Source organism: Plectropomus leopardus, chromosome 8 (genome assembly GCF_008729295.1).
Source record: "Plectropomus leopardus isolate mb chromosome 8, YSFRI_Pleo_2.0, whole genome shotgun sequence".
In the NCBI taxonomy this organism is placed as follows: domain Eukaryota; kingdom Metazoa; phylum Chordata; class Actinopteri; order Perciformes; family Serranidae; genus Plectropomus; species Plectropomus leopardus.
In genome coordinates this window covers 22,074,700-22,095,084 of record NC_056470.1, presented here as the reverse complement: position 1 = coordinate 22,095,084, position 20,385 = coordinate 22,074,700, and the positions used below count along the sequence as shown (strand labels likewise).

Here is a 20,385-nt window from a genome sequence, read left to right as displayed (position 1 = left end):
TGACTGTCCTCCTTAACCCCCCTCCTTCCCTCGCACAAACACACACAATCAGAAGCCCTGTTCCCCTAATACCACACACACACACACACACACACACACACACAGACACACACACACTCACATATGCACACACACACACACACACGCACACACACACACACACACACACACACACACACACACACATACACATCCAGCCCCTAAATACACAGGCATACGCAGGGACTAAAAACACACGTTCACACGCTTAGCAGAGCCGTCATGGCATCACACCCGGTTTGTCCTGGTCACATCAAAGCAAAGTCACTTTAGGCCCCAGTCAGACAACTAAAGAGATGAGACGTGTGATGGAGTGAGAGAATGGGGCTTCCTCCTTCTTGTGTTTCTCTTAATGCAGCCTGTCCCTCCGAGCCACTTCTCTGCCTCCTTGACCGCACAGGACTGTGGGGAGGCAGTGTGCAAGGTCCTTCTGGATCAAAGGCAGAGCGATACTTTGTTTGTACGGGGTTTAACATCGACAGCTTTCACAGCGGGCTCACGCTGTGATTTCACAAGGTATTCACCGATTGCACCAGACAAAGATATTACGACACACGGAAAATCTTCACGCGGGGTGATAATATATGATTACACAACATAATTTAGCAAATAAAATTAACTTGAAGCATGCTTTCTCTTTGGTAAAACTTGATCCACTCCTCATTAACATTCTTGCAGGCACAAGGTTTAACTGGCTGCAGGTTCCCTCATGTGTGTTAGCGCCATCCCAGCACTTTCATACACTCAGTTATATTTATTTTAAATTAAAGGGATTTCCAGTTGGTCAGGGCAAATTATAATTTAGTGGCCGTTGTGCTGCTCGCAAAATTGCCACCCTCAGCTAATCACTCTACATTCAAATTGTGGCCCTCCGCTCGACGAATGTAACAGTTCTGCTCATTATTTGATAAAATGACTTTGGTTGGACGAGCATGTCAAACTCGAGTTCACAGGGCCCCTTGTGCGAGTGGCAAAATAAATAAATAAATCTGATTAATAAATAAAATACAGAAAAAAGACTGATATATCTGAAAAGAAACATGTGATGTTCAGATGTTCAGGTTTCTCCTAATGTAAAAAATACCAAAGCATGTGTTTTTTTTGGGTTTTTTTTATCATTTCAAAATAACTGGTCCATTTTTACACTGCATGTCTACAGTAATCCATTTTCACATTGAAGATGGTTCAAATACCTACATTTAATGTGGAAGTGGTCGCGAGCAGACCAAAGATAATTAGGTCTACAAATTACAGTTTTATTCATCATCAATAAATTTGCATATTATTGTCACAATCAGTTAATTAATGATTTGGTCCTAAATGTAAAAAAAATAAAAAATAAAAAAAAATAATTACTTCTCTTTTAACAGCACAAAATCCAATGACTTCATTTATGTTCATAACTGACAAAGAAAAGCATCAAATTCTCACATTTAAGAAGCTGTAACCTGCATGTTTGACACTTTTGCTCGAAAAATGAATTGATTCACAATATAAAATATATGGCTATTTATTTTTTTTTGACTGAGTAATGTATTAATTGGCCAATACTTGCAGCTCCAAAGATAATTATCAACTGTGGTCCATCTTAGTGCCATGGATGTTTTAGAATCTTTCAGCTCATTGTTTTTGCTTGTATCAGCCCAAACTTCACTATTTTGATTCTTTCTCACTTCTTTTATCAGCATTGTCTCTAGTAGCAGCAGCAGCAGCAGCAGCAGCAGCTCTTTTTATTTATATATTGACTTTATGCTACCTGCCCAGCACCAAACAGTGGGCACAGTTTGCTACTAGCTGCAGAACACAGCAACTAAAAGAGCCAGACAGACTTTTACTAAGGAGTTGTTGGATACTAAAACAGAGCTAAATGAACAGTGGATTCTGAACTTCCATTCATCAAATGGCCAGAAACATGCGTTGTTGTAAAACTCATCTTGTTGATGATTTGGTCATCAACATTCATTTTTGTTCAGCTCAGATATTAGGCTACAGTTTGCTAGTAAACTGGACACTGCTGTACTATACTGTTTGACTCACCAAGCACAGTGCTACAATAAATATCTTTTTCAATCTTTATGTACTGATTATTTGTTCATATCATCTCTTCTTTTATGGATCTTTCGGTGCAGTGAAATCCCTCCTTTTCACATTTCCACTTTTATCCTGGCTCTGTCATTTAAAATCAGCAGGGAGGATGCAGTAAAAACTGGCCGGAGATTGAAGAAGTGAATGAATGTGGAGAGCGAGGAGGAGGGGGATATCAAGTCAGGATTTAGTCGCCAAGAGTTGGCATTTATGTTGTCAACCATTCCAGCTTCATGCCTCAGCGACAAAATTTTTATCAGCTAAGCTAAAAAAGCAACATGTTTCTTTTTGCAAATGTTCTAGCAGTGACTTTTACCAGAGCTCTACCATATCACAGGCAGCTTCTGTGGAACAGGTCGACAGGTCTGCTCGAAATGAATTATGTATTATGTAAAGCTTTCAAAACAAAGTGAAATAAATGATGTTAGCTTCAAGAAAATGTATTTCAAAAAAATCTCTGACACTATATGCTAATACTTTTGAAAAATTAAAAAGGTACAGGAAGAAAGAATTGGTTCGCTTGAAAGTTAAATTTCCCCCTATAATGAGAGAAAATACTGGAAGAAAAAAATGACAGCATGCATAAGCAGAGTTAAAATGATATTTTGGCTGGACAATGGAGGCACTGTTTTTCAAACACATGACAGTACATTTGAGGACAGCCTTTAGTGAAATCTAGTTCTTCAACTTAAAGAAAACATGAAAGTTGTATAAGACTTAGCAAATGCACTATTGTTTTTAGATCCACAATATAATCCTGAATTTGTGAGTAATGTTACAGATCTTAATTGAACCTCTGAGGCCCATTAAGGTTTGAAGTCAATATGAACACTGAAAGACATTACACAGAATTGAGGCAAAGAGAAAAAGGTAAAGAGCTGACAGCTGAGGCTGATAAAGAACAGTGAAAAACAGAGAGAAAAGAGAGATACCAGGCGACGGCAGAATGATAGAGGCAGAAGATAGAAAGAGGGGGAGACAGGAAGAGAGGGGAGAGTGACTCAGGCAGCCAATATTTTTTAAACAGCTTTGCTTCCACTCAACTGGGCATCAAGGCCATTATCCCGGGGTTAATCCCCAATCCGACGGAGCTGGCAGCCTTCCGGGACAAGCCAGGGTGGCAGCCCATCAACAAGGCAGGCATGGACAAAAATAACACACACATACTCAACACACGTGCACATGACACACATGCACACACAGCCAGACACAGGCAGGCATGCAATTAGAAAAAAAATAACACATCAAAGCTATTAGCTGCGAATGTCTTTGCTTCTTTGTCCTTTTCTGTTGGAAATACGCTGCTGTTCGTGTTTGTCTCTCATTTCATCTTCTGTATATCTTGCTGTTCCCGTCTTCCCTTATTTCTTTTATCACACACCCTCCATCTGTCCACCTTTATTTTCTCCACCTTCCCCACTGGCTCTAATCACGCCACATTTTGCACCTTTACCTCGCTCTCCCTTTTCTCCGTCCGCTCTCTGTTTCTTTGGCTGGCGTCCAGGGAGTCAAGGTGGAGGAAGAGATTGACTCAAAGAAGGATAGCCATGTCATGTGGAGAGGCACCAAAGAGGATCCAGGAGGCTTAGGGAGACTTAGCGCTACTCCCTTCATCCCTCGCTCACTCCTCTCCTCTGTCCCGTCCTACGTGCACCACCCAAAAACAATACCTGGACCCTCTACATCTACACCTGAAGACCTCCGTGCTGCTTATTCTGTTGCACATGTTCAAAATTGGTGCACCTGCTTAAAGATCTGCCTCCCGTCCCGCATATGAATGTGTATACTTCAGCAGCTGTGGGCCTTCTCTGACACCTTGTCCTCTCACCTTCAGCCACACCGGTGCTAAGCCTGGAGTGCTCTTATGAAAATCCAGGCATAGAAAGGATGGACTGGATCATCCCAGAGTGACCGGAAAACAGGTGTGACTCCATAAGACGTTGATGTTAATGTCCTTTAGCCTCAACGCTAATGGCTGAGTGTCAACTTCACCTCAAGTTCCTCCAGTGATCCACAAAGTGTCAGCGATATCATGTGACACATTCAAAAAAGAGCATAAAATGTCATATCACCCCATCTACCTATCTCTCTGTTTGTCTTTTTTCTCTGTGTCTTCCTCCTTGTGTGTGTGTATGTGTGCGTAGTTTCTGGGCTATCTTTCTCTCTAGGCCCCTAAGCCTGCTATGTCTCCCATGGTAACTCCCTGACTGACGACCCGGGGCTTAGCCTAAATTCTCTCTCTATTAAAAGCTGTGAAATGCAAATAATGAAACATCTCATTACCACTGTCGGAGAACCCAAAATGAAAGGAGGGGTTGGGAGAGCGGGAGGGAGGCAGGAGCGGAGAGGCGCGGACGAGGAGGACTGTAAGGCAATGGAGCGGCAGGAGAAAGAGGGCTATACAGTAGGGAGGGAGGGACGGAGCCGGAAATAAAGGAGTGGGACGAGAGGAGGAAAGGATGGGAGAAGAAAAGGGAGGATGTGAAAGGGAGAGGAGAGGTGAAGGCACGGGAACAGATAGCCAGACAGTGAGTCTTTTGTTTAACATGTGTTGCTATTAACATAGAGAGAGGCTAGCACTGCCACCTATGCAAACAGCAGTTGAGCGCTGATGAACCGAGCTGTGAGTAAGGAGGTGTCATTCAAATGTCAAACTATCTCCCTCTTATCTATTTCATGGTAAAGTTTATTCAACTTGCTTTGCTTGGGGGCCACTTTTGTAAAATGACAGGGGGTCAGGCGCCAGCCCAATACCTGTTTCTAGGATTTTCAGGACATTTCTAGAACTTTAGAAAGTTTTTAAGATTTTAGAAGATTAGGACATTTCTCAGACTTTAATGAAGGTTATAGGATATTAGGACATTTGTAGGACTTTAGGGCATTAGGAGCTTATATAGGACCTCTGTCAGGGGGTGTGGGGGGTCCTTGCACTTTTTTGGATAAACAAGCTATATTTTAACGCTGTTTTATGCACTCAGGAACCTTACCAAAAGTACAAAAGCAATTTCCAGTGTGATTCACTTTATTTTTATTGTGAATTGGAAAATAGTTTACGGGCCACTCAACACCCTGTCAGGGCCCAGATTTGGCCCCCAGGCTGTAAGGTGAGCATAATTTGTTTTGTGTAAGACCACTGATCAACAGTTGGAGTGCAACAGAAGCAATGTATGTGAAAAAGAATATGTGGTCACTGTACATATGTCTGTATTTTGATTAATAATTTTATTATGCCTGTAGAGGATTATTAGTTCCTGTTTTCATCTTCACAGCTCTATTAACCACCTCAGAACTCCACTGCAATAAATATATATGACTTTACTTTCTATAATTACTTAGCTTTACGTTTATTTTTAAGACAGGAAATGAAAAAAACATATCTGTGTGGTATAAGGAAGTGAAAACACCTACAGGAAGTGTCTGTATTAGTTGTTTTTTTTTAAAAACTTTTATCAGGTGGGAGGAGATTGGTGGTAGGGGCAGTGGTGGATCTCATGTGATAATGACCACATCACCTTGTGTGGTCTCTTGATGCAAAACCCAGTTTCATCACTTGCAGCAGTTTGGAGACTCATCTGCTGACGTACAAACCCCTGATATCATAAGGGAATTCATGGGAGGGGGAGTTTGAAGGTGTGATAATGTCTAATAGTGGGATCAGTTTGTGACTTCTGGGAACTGTTGTGTTGTGTAAGGGGTTTTTTTCTAGTCACAGATGCATCATGGAGTTTTTTCCCTTTTGCTTCCCTAACCAGGAGTTAGTAGAGTAAGAACTAACCAGTCTGTGCAATTTTTTAATGGAAATTCTTTTGTTTTTTCACCTTCAGTTATGAGAAAAACATTTTTCAAGATTTTACTTGATGTAGAATCTTATTAGGCAATAAACATGACCAGTAGGATGAATACATGGACTGAAAAAGAAACTGAGTTTTACCATATTTCTTCAAAAGGGAGAAATGAACACAAGTGTAAAAGTATTACCTAAATTATGAACATTCAAACCATTTTTAGGCTTCCTCTCTGGTTTGTTTTTGTACTCTACTTACAGAACATACACACGAAAGGCATATGGATGGCCAAACAATACACCCGTTGTAATTGCTGAATATCTCAGCCTTCACTCTAATAGGGATTTTCCCTAAAAAAAAATTCAGACCATGGCAGCAGGGATGTGGGCTTGCAGTTGGTGATCCAGTTCATCTTAAAAGTGTTTACTGGGGTTGAGTGTGAAGGCCAGTCAAGTTCTCCCACACCAAACACAAAACCCCCCTTTTTTTGATATGTTGAAACTGGAAAGCGCCATTTCAAAATAGTTGGACGCACAGTATTGCTTAAAATATCAAAGCAGACTGAAGATTTCCCATAACTGGAATGAAGCAACCAAACACTTGTGCATGACAGCCCCACACCTAAGGTACACTAATGCTACGTCTTCCCAGTTGCATACATTTTCCTTTAGTACTGTAGCCTCCATTACAAAAAATTGTACTGTTGCATGGATTATGCCTATAATTGGGACGCACTACTTCATCATAACATTGGGCCTAAAACTTTGACCCTAATGCTCATATATTCATTGCAGTCCGTAGCGTGATCCGTCATCTGTCTGCAGCTTAGTTGTGTGATATATCTTCCACTGCACATAGTACAGTAGGTCAGAATATCCATAAAAGCATGCTGAATTGCATACTGCAAAATGCAACCAGATGTAGTACATCTAGGTATTTTTGACATATTGTATCACATACTGCTTAAGTATTGGGACATACTAAATCTTTTTCTGGCAAACAAAGCATGGTAGTAGGACTGGGCATTATAGAGAAAATCAAATATCACAATATATTTGACCAAATACCTTGATATTGATACTGCAGCAATATTGTAAGGTTGACTATTGTTTCTGTCAAAAATATTTGCACAATGACATTTTGATTAATATTCATCAGTAACATGTATATAATGACGAAGTAGGTAAAGGTGAATAAACAGGGTGGTGAGTTCAGAAAATTGCATCACGCTACTATAATGCTGCCTTAAAAACCTGAGACCCAGTGTCATTAGATGTTGATATGTGGTTGAATCCAGGTTGTGACATCAGAAGACCAAAATTCAGTGTCAGGACAATTCCAATGTCCAATAGGACATAGAATGCTTATGACAGATGGCGTTTTTTTCTGCTGGTTTTAAGTTGTGTTGTTAGCTAACCAAAATGTAATGTCTTTCAAATGTCACATATCAATGCCATCCTGACATAAAATAATGGACTTTAGTTGTGAGGTATGGAGTAAAAAACCCAATATCTAAAAAATATCATATCATTATCATAAGCATCCACACAACATGAAATTTTAATGTCGTTGGACGATTGTTGTTTGACAATTTAACGTCTGTCTAACATAAGAGTCAAACTTCTTTATGACGTCATATTGACATCTGGTGCCAGCTAGAAAAAGTCAACTCTTACTATATCACAGTATCTAAAACCTAAGACAATATCTAGTCTCATATCACAATTGTGATATAATATCGATATGTTGCTTGGCCCTATATAGTGGTACTAGAATGCTTCTCTCTACTGTATGGAGACTGTCCACATACTTGTGGCCATATCGTGTAATCAAGTCATTCCCAATATTTCTATGCAATTATGAATTATAACTGACATTTCTGTGAGCTTTGTCCACTTTTACTTTCATCCCCAAACTGTGTGATCATGTGACTTTTCATGTTAATTACTCTGAGCCCCCCCCCCCAAAAAAACCTTGAATTTTCTTTTAATTTTCCCCTTATCCCTCCAGCTCACTTTTACATCCCTTTGCCTTTTCTTCTCCAGATTCATTTCATTTTTGTCATTTGGCGAATCTCAGTTCTGTTTTGAAAAGCACCAAATGGCTTTGTGTCTAAAGTGATGAAGACAATATAAGGCTGCAGAGCTGCTCAAAACTCACATTTAACACCCACCCTGATCTTTCTCTTTGCCAACGAGCCACTCACTGTGTGTGTGTGTGTGTGTGCGCATGTGTGCGCATGTGTGCGTGCGCGCGTGCCGTTGTCCAGACCCTTTCATAGGTCTTAACACAAAACCTGTCACAGCAAAAAAGCAACGTGTCACGACTCAGCTAGACACGACTGTACATGACTGTACTGAGGCAGCCTGTTCCCGAGCTGTTAAAACAGTCACTGCAGCCACCAGCTACAAAGGTCTCAGACTACAACACACAAACACACACACACACACACACACACACACACACACACATAGATCAAGTGAACAGTATGGAGGAAATGAAACAAAGGGTTACCATGAGGAAGAACATGTAAAAAGTGAACACATGGTACAACAATGCCTGTCCTAAAGGAATACATGTCTGAAATGTCTGCGGACCAAAAGCTAATTGTTGTTTGTTAAAATGTGTGGTTTTTGAATGTGCAAGTGAATGACTGAACGATGGTGACTCACTGCCGGTGGCCAGTCGCTATCTGGTGCCGAGGCGGGTGTCCAGAGAGTGTGTCTGTGTGTGTAAGGGTAACTTGGTGTGACTGTCGCTCTGTCAGACGGCAAACAGAGGCATCTTTCTCAAATCCACACTGGGCCGCGGCTTACAATGAGCTCATGCAAAGAGGGGAGCAAAAAAGCCGCGGCTTAAGTATGTACTCACAAGGACAACAGGCACACCCTCCATCCCCCCTGAGCAAATATTAAAAGAGACTTCACTCCCAGCTAATCTAATTCACAAACACTCCAGAGCATACACAAACAAGGAAAACACATAATTTAACTATATTAACGTAGCCCTCGACATGCAACGTTCTCTTACTATCGTTCCTGCAGTCTCTCGTACAACAACTGAGCAGCACAGTGATTTACATATAGATAGAGAAGTGTTTATAAAAACACATTTGTATATAATAGCCTGAGGGTGTGTTGTCACTCATCAAGCTGATCAAAAAGCAGCTACTATACAACACTGATGAATCTCGGAGCGCTTTTGCGAATCTGTCCTTCAACAGCAGAAAAAGAAGAGATGAGATAAAGGGAGAGAAATCAAGGGGAGAGGAGAGGAGCATCTAAATATAGAGAGACTCACATTTTGGAGTCAGAAAAGAGACAGTGAAGGGTAAGAAAGAGGGAGGGAGACTGGAGATGCAAGAGGGAAAAAAAGAGGAAAAGTGGAGTGAGATGGGGAACAAATAAAGCAACAGAAAAAAAGTGGTGTTGAAGCAGCACAAGAAGAATAGAAGACAGGCGGAGCGGCGGTGTAGCTTGAGATCGATGTTTGCAGAGCCTCGGTGGGCTTCTCATCTACTGTAACGCTGCTTAGTGGACTACTGGAGAACTGGACATGGACAACACTTAATTTTGTCTACGAGACTTGAGAGCTCAATATACCGCGCAGTGTATCACCACAGACGTTCATCAATACGTAGCGTCGATACTGAGGCTCTGCCTCTTCAGCGATCTTTTCAACAGCTGCAACATGGACTCGCCTTCTGCTGAGTAAATTCTTATAGTGATCAGCGAAGATGCAAAATCGTTTTTGCTCGTTCTGCGTTGTACCGTGATTGGTTGTTCAGGGAGGAATCGCAGTACTAATAAAGAGAAAAACAGATTTAAAGTTTCAAGTAAAGTTTGTTTTGCTTAAGTGTAATTGCTGAAACTTTTTTATGTAGTTTTGAATGACTTGAGGCGACCATGTCCACTGTGACTGACAAAGAGCGACCAGACAAACGCCTCACCTGGATCCTCACTTCCTGTCCTCTCCTCTTCTGTCATCCTTTCCTCCCTCCTCCTTATCTGTCTGTCTTTTCATTCAGAGCATGTTTACTCCAACGCTGTTTGACACCTGACTGTCACCTGTTGACTAACATGAACAGCTGCAATGGCTTCCAGGCTTTTGGGACTATTGCTTCTTCTTCAACCCCGACAGCAACTGCAAATTCATGTACACAAGTGCAATAGCCAGACATAAGAGACACAAAGAAGAGAGAAAGAGACAATAGGTCCACTGTGCAAACTCCCCGTGCTCACCATCGCTGAGGACAACACCCACCTTGGAAACCTAATTTTGAAGAAGTCACACATTCCCACATTGTGAGGCAGTGCCAGTATCAGGTGTCTGTCCAAACCACCAGCCACCACCAATCAACCGCCACGGCGTTCGTGACACACCAGCGCACACACCAAAACAAGGACTGGGGGGAGGTGAGATTGAGACCGGAGGGAGGAGGGGGAGTGGGGGTGAGGAAGAGAGAGTAAAAAGAAGAGGCCAAGAGAAAAAGCCAGCGAGAGACAAAGGCAACAGAGAATGACAATGAGTGAAAAGAAGAAGAGTAGGGGGGAAAAAAAGAAAATAAAGAGGACAAGATGAGGTGAAAAGCGAATTGCCAGCTCAACATGTGCATTCAGAGCAAGGAGAGAACAAAAAGACGGCAACAATGAGATGTATATGAATTGGTTGTGTGTGAATGCAACATTGGAAAGAGCAGCAAGAAGACTGTTTGGCGGGGTGTGTGTGTGTGCATGTGTGTGGGGTGGGGGGTGGTGGGGAGGTGTTGTTTGCCCCTCGCCACTGAAAACGAGATGTGAACCTACTCACTTCTGTTCGCATTTGAATCAGCTTCACCTCCCCTGTTCATAAAGGGAACTACACTGACACAGGGGAGCTCATAAAGTGTCCGGCAACAATGACAGAGCTCCACTTTCATCACCGATTTATAAAATTCACATAATTATACACTAAGGATCAGTTTTACAGCACCAAAAAAGCCTTTATAAATCAAAATAACCCCCCTCTGAGATGTCACATTCTAACCTAAAGCAAGAAGTTATTCTAACTTGCATCAGGCCAAAAAAATGTTTGTGTTTTGGCATAAAATTTGACAGCATGTTCGTTGTTGAATTAAGGGGATGTATAAATATGAGCAAGGGTCAGGGGGAGGGATAAAAATGAGAAAGAGAACAGGGAGAGGGTAAAAATGAGAAAGGGAGTAGAGGAAGGGTAAAAATGAGAAATGGAGTAGGGGAGGCCACAGGAGGCACCTGGCCCACTTACAGCAGAGGAGGGGGTGGTGGTGGAAGAGGAGGAGGAGAGGTGGAAGATTAAGGAGTGGGAGGGGAAAGGAGAAGGTGGATGAGGAGGAAAAGTAGGAGGAGAAAAAAGCGAGGGAGGTGTGCAGAGCAGAGGGCACGGGGAGGACGGGGGCTAGGGTGAAGTAGAGGAAAAAGGTGAGGAGGAAAAAAGATGCGAGATGCAAGAAAAAAAGATGAAATAATGGGAAGGGGGGGGAGGGCAGAGGGGGAGGTGAGAGTAGAAGAGAAAGAGAGAGAAAGAGAGGAGGAGGAGGTGGGGGCTGGAGAAGAAGAAGAGGTGGCCTTGTGAGGCTGAGAATGGAGGTGGTGTATGCGCGCGCGGGCTGAATGTGTGCGTGTCTCTTTGTGTGTGTGTGTGGGTGTCTAAAATTATGACGAAAAACTAACACCTCACCCAAAGTATGAATAACCGACCACAACAGGCCAATGTAGGTTCAATTTCTTCTCCCAGCACATTCGAACAGCCTGCCTATACCACTAATATCCCACTAATACCACCCACAGTCCTCGCTCCACCTCACATCAATGAATATTTCATGTCCTGATGGCACTTTTAAAGCAAAAACTAATTAGCAAATCCAAGTTGATCTGGCATTAGTCATATCAGGCCAATTAAAAGCCCAGTCCTACTGTACATGTTAATGGCAGCGAAGTGGAATAATTGTATGTTGAGCAGGGGAGAGAATGTTAAACAGGCCTTGTTAGCAGCACTTTAGCACTCTAGCCAGAGTCCATGGCTGGATTACAAAACTCTACAAAGCAGGATAATGTTCTCCAGAAACACACACACGCACACAGACACACATGTGAAAGCGCAAAACGAAAACTCTATCCATTAATTAGAGTGTCGCCATCAATTCCACGGGGTCAGGGCTGATACTTATAGCTAAAGAAGAGAAATATTTCCAGGGAAAATGATGGTTTTATGCTTCGGTAATAATATTAAACAGGGATCCAAATATTGGCAAGAGCTCATAGGTCAGATGTTACGCGGTATCGGTGGGAGAAAAACATTTTCTGCTCCACACACTGTTTCTGCGGCCAGTCAGCACAAGGTTGTGGAGAGAGTATTTGTGTGGTATAGAGTACAAAGGTGTTGGTTTGTATTTGAGTCTTTCCAACATTCCCTCTGTTTTTTTTTTTAACGCTGGAGTTTAGATTGAGACAGACAGCACTGACACACACAGACTAAACTGTGCTGCACAAAAAAGCGACAGAATAACAAGGGCTAGAACTCTTTTGGAGTGGATGTCTGTTTCATCACCCTCCCTCCTTCTCCCCATTCTCTCTCCTTCCCTCTTTCCCTTCCTCTCTCTGCCTCCCTTGTCTCCCTCTCTCACCTGAGCTTTGATATGGAAATCTCTCACCAGCCACAGCCTGAGGCTAGTTGACTGTTTCTAAAGATGTATTTGCTCAAAGCCGCTCAATTTCTCATCAAATGCTCACACTGTGTGTATAAAAGACAAACTCTTTCAGTGGGAAAATAACAACTAACAACCGCGTACTTATACAAGGCTTTCAGCATTCTGCAAACCCCACACTTCAACAAAGAGGGTTTTTGTTGAGCCCAAACCTTCAAGTTCTTAATAGCTTATAAAAATTTGTCTAAAAAGATGGTGATCCTTCTGCAAAGTGGAGAGCTGAGATTGCTAACTATCTTGTCAATAGAGATACTTTGAGTGAGTGCATGAGTTTGTGCACAGTTCTTTCCCCACTGTTTAACCACTCCTGCCCTGCTAGGTAATTACACTACATTAAGGATGCACAACCTGCATGACACTGAACCGAATACAGTGATAACTGCAAACCATTCAAGGAGAAATAAAACTATTTGTAAGAGAAAAATGAAACAAGTGAAGAACTTAAGAATAACTCAGAAAGTCTGTTTGGGAAGACAAAATATTTAGTCAGTTTTTGATAAAAGAATGCAAATTGTGCAAACAACAATAATCAGTCCCATGTCAGCTCATTACCAGAGAGGAGCGATATCAGCGATTGATGTTTTAAAACATGCTCCTGTGTGAATCACTGTCACAAAGATCAATGGGATATTTCAAAGATTTTTTTTTTTTTTAACAGGGGGAAAACAAGATTTTTAAGTTTTAAAATAACAATGATTTTTCTCATAATGCCTGCCGAAACACAAAGGTTTATTCAGAATATCCCTAAACCTAAAAGTGGTGTTTAGAGAGTTTAGAGATGGGGAAATGTAAAGCTTGGAATATATAAAGGACATTGCTTACTTTGTTCTATAAAGTCTTATGGTTAGGGGGTCAGCATGAGACACACTCAAATCGCAGGTACATTTTTGGCAGAGGCAGGTATGGATGCACAATAATATCAGCACGTTATCAGTATCAGCCAATTGGCTTTGAAATTATCAGTGTCAGCTAACATGCTGATTACGTACAATATATGACAAAACCCCTTTTTTATTTATTTATTTTTTATCAATAAAGTGAACATGTACCACACAACATGAAGACAGACAGACAAAACATCAACCCTAAGATGAAGTATTTTTCTTATTTTGCACAGTGAATGAATGTTACATACACTGAGAAGCTTTGTATTTTATGTCTCCATCTGCTGATGGGTCATCACAACAAGAGCTTACATAATATTATGTTAATTCCACTGCAGAAAAGACCTGATGATCACGAAAATGAGGTGGGGAAAATATATCAACATATCGATATATATCCTTTTTTTTTTTTATCAGTACTGGTTATCAGCCAAATTAATTATTATTCCATATACCAGCATATTGGATATCAGCAAAAATTCCAATATCATGCATCCATAGTGGCAGTTTAAATCATAAGGTCATCCACACTTTGGCGGACATAAAAAATGCACAAGAGAAAGACATACTTAATAAGGTTACCGTATGACTGGATGCCACAAATTTGAAAGTCCCTCACAACTGCGAAATGGCAGCAGCGCTATTAGCCGGAGAATCTTATAGTTATGACTGACAGATTCACAGAATCCTAATCAATAATATGCTTGCTGATATGTTTTCCTATGAAAAGTAATTGACCAAAATCTGTACATATTGCTTGTAATCATGAGCCAGTAATTTGTGTATAACCCACGTACAAAACACAGGACTTTCCCAGCATTTTCTCCAGGAGGCCGGTGTTCAGGCTGGTGAACTTTGAATGAAAGTTGAGTCATTTAAATGTATGTCATCATGTTTCTTTTGCTAAATCTAACCACAGTAACTTTATTTTAAGTACACAACGTTATTCATGGGGCGCTGATTTGTAGGACATCATAGGAACTGTTGTGGGATTAAAGAAACGTTGCAACAGTGAATATTTTGTGTTTCTCTGATGGCCAAGGCTTAATATTTTCTGTATGGACTGAAATGTATTTATAGTACCGTCTATTTTTGTGTGTTGGCATGGCACATTCATTAATGCGCGTGCATTTGTACAAAACATTTTTATCCCCTAAACAGAGCTCTCCTGAAAGCTTTGGTGTAGTTTGAACACTGTAAATGTATAATGTTATTTGTGTGAATATATCAAACATATACATGAAAGTATGCATAAATGATCTAAATGTTATTCTTTCATTTTGTGCATAGATTTAAAAAGTGGCAGATAAAATTTCAGAGTAACAGACAAAAAACACAAAACATAAATAAATACTTGCCTGTCATAGTGTCAGGAAGTGAAGAAAGTTAATTTCAGACCATGTTTACAGAGAAAAATGAGCATAAATTTGAAAGCCGATGAAATAAGAAAATAGATTTAATTTCTGCCCCTTCCTTTGTTTTTTCATCAAGCTCTAATTGAAATGCATTACCTGATGTGTGAAACAACTGCTGTCATCACTTCACTTGTTGCAATATTTGTTCTGACAGCTTCTGAACAAGTTAAAAAAAAAAAACATACAGTAAATAAAACCAACAATTAGGATTGCACAAAAAGAGGAGACACACTGATTAGATTTCAAGGCTGGCCAAACTCTGGACAATGATGCAATTGGTAACTGATGTTAGAGAACATTTTAAATTCCAGAAAATAACTCATGACGCTGATAAGCATTGTGTGATCACAAGGCTCGGGTTGGAAAGAGCCCGATCTGCTCCGCATTCCTAAATAAAAGAAAAACACACCCTGATAAAAGCACACAAACTGAAATCCCTCATCTGTTTCTTCAGGAATGTGTGATCCAAAAAGGTGTTTTGCAATATCAACAAGAGAAAATTTATGACATCTTGCCATTTCCACTGCACAAAAAACCCCTCCTTTGCGTTTATTTTTAGCAACAATCAAATTACAATTTTGCTCCTGGACTTTCGATTCTTGCTCGTAGATTAGAAAAATTAGAGCCAAAGCTGCGGATTACCTTCTAATTTAAAATTCAGGGACAAAAGAACAAAAGAAAAGAACAAGGGAGCTTTTTGCTTTCATTGACATCCTATCTTGCAGGTGCACACACACACTTGCTCAGCTATGAAATATTAACACCTATGTGGAAAGACAAGTGGGGTGGTGGAGAGTATTTCTGTGTGTGTGTGTGTGTGTGTGTGTGTGTGGTTTGAGGTGGGTTAAATTCACCTGTCCTCTCTGCTGGGGGGGGGATGAGCATGTCAGATAGGTGGATAGGGAAGGCAGCTGTTACACACAAACACACAAACACACACACACACACACACACACACATCCCCCACAGCATCCATGTAACCCCATGGGGATTAGGAACACCTGTATTCAGCACTGCACAATGAGCTATAGAGGCAGTTAAGCTAAAAAGCCCTGGGAGTTATTAGGGGATGTTGGGGGATGGAGCTGGTTTGGATACGAGGGGGGTTAATGTGAGCCAAACTGTCTCAACCACAAAATCAGACGTGAGAATAATAGTCATGACGTGACAAATGGAAGACAAAGTTGTCAGAAAACTCCAGAGAGACGTGGCGTGTCATGTAAGGTGTGTACACGCGAGTGTAAACAGTTCATTTTGCCGTGTGTTACCCAAACAGGTGTTCCCATTAACAAGTGAGCTCCGAGGGGGGATCGGGATGAGAAAACTGGCAAAGAGAGATAGACAGAGAGATGAATGGAGTACAAGGTTGCTAACAGGGAACAAATGAGTCTTTATGGACCATTTGTCCTCTTTTCTACATTTCTAGGGAATGTGCACTAGATGAGGGAAACTCACTGTACGGTTTTATTGTCAGCTTGTTTGAATAAACACACTCTTGTGAGGGGGTAGCACAAGACATCCCGAGGGTTTGCATCGCTGAAGGAGATGATCCTGCTACCACACAGTTCAGCCCACAACCTGCATGGGAGTACTGAGCACCACCTACATACCAACAGGCTTACACACAGCGAAGAAGCACGATCTTCAAACCTGACTCCCGCCCAAACCAAACCCCTATGTCTCATTTTCTCACCCTCTTTTCACACCCTGACACGCCCTCACTGTTTCCCACAAACCTCCAAACTCTGGGTAATATTCAGTGTCACATGCAGCACCGCCTTCAACAAACACCGCACACAACTTTGATACGTGAAGAAGCAAAATGTAAATTTAACTCGCTCATCTTGTTTAATCAACTAAAAAAAAAAAAAAAAAAAAAGTCCATTCATGAGAGATAACACAAGTGGGAAAGTACTTCAAATCCTCCATTGCAATCCCACAAGCACACGAACAGCTAATATTTTTTCCATCTTTCGGCCGATCTCGCCTACACTCCTCCTCCACTCATCCTTGTAGCTGCTGTCTTGGTCTGTATTATATTTTCCCCCGTGGAACACACAGATGGAGAAGGTGCAGACACACACATTCACACACACAAACACACACACACTGATGTCCACTGCTCTTGTAATGGTAATACTACACAGCGCTACCTCGGGGGAAGCAACCTCGGCGTTGCAGCAGGGGGGCAAAATCCACAGACACAAAGCATTCTGGGAGATAGTCCAGGCTGAGATGCCAAGATACCGCAATGCCATGATAGTTGAGGATTAGTCAACATTAATAGCAAAGATCTTCTGCTCACGAAGGGCAGAATGTGCACAGATGGACACAAACACACAAGCCTACAATATTTGAAGTACTGAATAAAAGACTTTGGAGGTTCTATCGTATCAAGCGTCAACGCCTAAAGGTCCAGTGTGTAAGATTTAGGGGATTTAATGGAATCTATCAGTGAGGACTGCAGATTGCAACTAGCTGAAACTTCTCCCAGTTAGATTTCCTTCACTGCTCATTGTTCAGGAGGTTTTTATTCAGAGCTGAATTAACTGCAGAGGTCTTCCCCACTCCAAAACAAACAACCCAAGTGATCTAAAGTGGCAAAAAAACAGAATAAAGCAGTTTCGTGTTATAAATCAGTGCTTCTTAAATGCAGCTTGGCATGTCAGATTGGCTGATAACCCAGCACCGACTCATGTGTGCTCATCTTTTTTTCTCTGGTAACTCAGATCCTGATGTTCCGGAGGTTTCTAGTGTGAGCTAAATTTTTTGTAGAGGTCTCTTACTTTCTAAAATTTACAGACCAGGCGATTTAAACCAGTAAAAACACTCACTGAAGCAGTTTCATTTTATAAATCAGGTTTTTTCCGCATGCTGTTCGGCTCGTAGCACAGGTGCTAACTACGGTGGCCGACACAAAAATGTGAAAATGCAAAAAAAAAAACCCTGCAAAATACCCTCTCCACAGAAAGTGTTTTGTTTGTCAGTCCTGGCCTACTGTAGAAACACGGTCGACTCAGTGGATGAGCACCTGCTCCCTACACAGATGTAAACATCACATTCTAAGGTGACAAAAACACAATAATTCTTATTTTTGGGTGATTATGAACTAAAGAAAACATACATATTATATCATATTCAATTTCTACCAATATATCTCTCTAAATCCTTCACACTGGATCTTTAACTTTGTAGTAGGAAGGGTGAAACAAACTGACAAATCCAGGGCGGCCTGAGACAATTTGGAAGAAAATCACTGGATGGTCTCTTAATCCCAAAGATCCAGTTAGCCTCTGTCAAACAGAGGAAAAGTCTTAGATCTAACTGGCAACCAAACTTTCAACCAATATTAAGTTCGCAGACTAAATACAGAGGCACGATTCTGATGCAGCAGCTCCCAAACTGAGAGGCAGGGGATCTAATTTCATTTGCTTTAAGTTAGCACAAGTGTCTGAGTGTCTTCTCAGCTGATGAGCTTTTGTCACTTTATCAAAAAGTTTGCAAAGATAATCACGTGCTGAGTGACAGGTGAGATCTGTGTCACTTCTACAGATCATTTTCTAAACACTCACCTGGCTGCACGACTACAGGCACACACTGCTGTCTGCACACACACACACACACACACACACACACACACAGCCAGGAAGAAGTGGGGTTGCTCCCCTCTTTCACATGGTAAGCATGGTAGAAAATGGAGGAAGACGGAACTGACCGGTTTAAGAGGGCAGACAGCAAACACACACACACACACACACACACACACTCACACACACACTCACACGCACACAGGCTACACACACAGCACTGGAGACAGACAGGGAAGCAGCGAGGGAGAGAGACGCTTATAGCTTCAGCCGCCAATAAACAGAAAAAAACACTTGACGCCACACTTTTCAACTCTCAGATCAGATGATGATCAGCGGTAACTCAACAATTAGAAAAAAAATTACCCGAGAGCACCAACTGCAAAGAAAATCCCCCCTCCTCCCTGTCTTGTCTGGTACTCTAGGGTTGGGTGTTGACGCAGCAGAAATTTCCAGCTGGAGAAATCCCCCTTTTGGAGGTTAATCGAGGGGAGAAGGAGGAGGAGGAGGGTTTAAGCCCTTGTCTTGCAGCCTCTGAGCGCTTTCATTTTGAATCCCCTCCAGACGGCTGCACGGAGCATCACCCTTTAGATTTTTGCGTGGCACGATATCAGTGCACGACAACCTGCAGCCGATGGTAGACGATGGGTTGTCATGCTGTTGAGAAACTTTGCAAATTTCACCAGGATGCGCTGGTTTCATCAAACTCAATCATGCAACCCAGCTGGGGATGATTTATGCGTCTGCGAGTAATATACCTGAGCATATGTTGAGAGATCTTAAAAGTAAACGTGTGCAGGTGCATGACATTCATTCAACACAATTCATTTTCTACCTGTGCTCACCATTTAAAAGTATGTCCACTGATTATTGCCATTTTAGAGCAGTTTGGATATATTAAAACACATGTCCAGAGACATTACAAAGTAGACGTCAATCGCATTGTAAAAACAACTGTTCGTGTTGCCTAATCGACAACATAATGTGTGAAATGTACAATCCCACTGACAGATTCTCCAAATATCAACAAGCGCAATAGACAGCTGGCTGTCACGTATGGAACAGGTAGGCGTACTTTCAGACTGTCGCCTGCTCACTCGGTCGGGTATTTAGCTGTCAAAATACACTCACGCCGTGGCTAACATGATGCCAACGGAGTGGAATAAAAAATAAAAAAAGCAGGAAGACAGGCCTTCATACAGTAGCTTTTTTTCCTCCAACAGTGCCAAGATTGAGTGTGTCATGTCTCCAACCTGTGCGCCCGACAACTATCAGACGCGATGGCTCCGTGAGGCAGAAAACTAATTGTTGACATGATATAGAAAGGCATGGGGATATCCTGCGATATCCGCCGCCGTCTCAATGAAACCTCAAACCTGTTAGCAGAGGAGCGTGCTGGTAAAGAAAAAAAAAAAAAGAAAAAACACGGCTACTACTACTAAGACAAGGAAGTCAGACATACCTGTTACCCCATGGGGTCTGGGGTGGACGCGGTGTCGGTCCTTCGGAGTCCAATCTGCTGTGACAGCCAGAGAGAAGAAAGGAAGGGATGTCCAAAGCACTATGCTGTCCTTTCTCTCCACTGTATGCTTTTCTTTAAGTGTTATTCCCCCTGTTTTCTCCCACTCCCCGCTCTTCTTCCTCCACCAGCCCCTTTTCTCTTTCTCTCTTTCCCTCCCCTGCTTTTCCGTGTCTTGGTATCAGGAGCCTCCCCCTCCTCCTCCTTCTCTGTGCATGTCTATGTCTCTCTCTTTTCCTCTCTCTCTCTATCTCACTCTCCCCCTCTCTCTCTCGCTCTCTCTCTCCGTGTCCCCGTATCTCCTCTCTCTCTCTCTTTCTGGGCAGAGTCAGGAAATGAGACAACGT

General features: G+C 41.8%; 1 protein-coding gene across 3 annotated transcripts in view; it reads right to left on the bottom strand.

The window, feature by feature from the left end:
• The window catches only part of zbtb46 (zinc finger and BTB domain containing 46), a 71,265-nt gene extending 51,052 nt beyond the window's left edge, over positions 1-20,213 (bottom strand). For 2 of the 3 annotated variants that reach the window (XM_042491127.1, XM_042491128.1), the window contains exon 1: positions 19,982-20,213. The gene's annotated coding sequence lies outside the window, so the exon portion shown is untranslated. The remainder of the gene's footprint in view (positions 1-19,981) is intronic. The other variant, XM_042491129.1, reaches the window with a different exon arrangement.
• Positions 20,214-20,385: the final 172 nt, after the last annotated feature.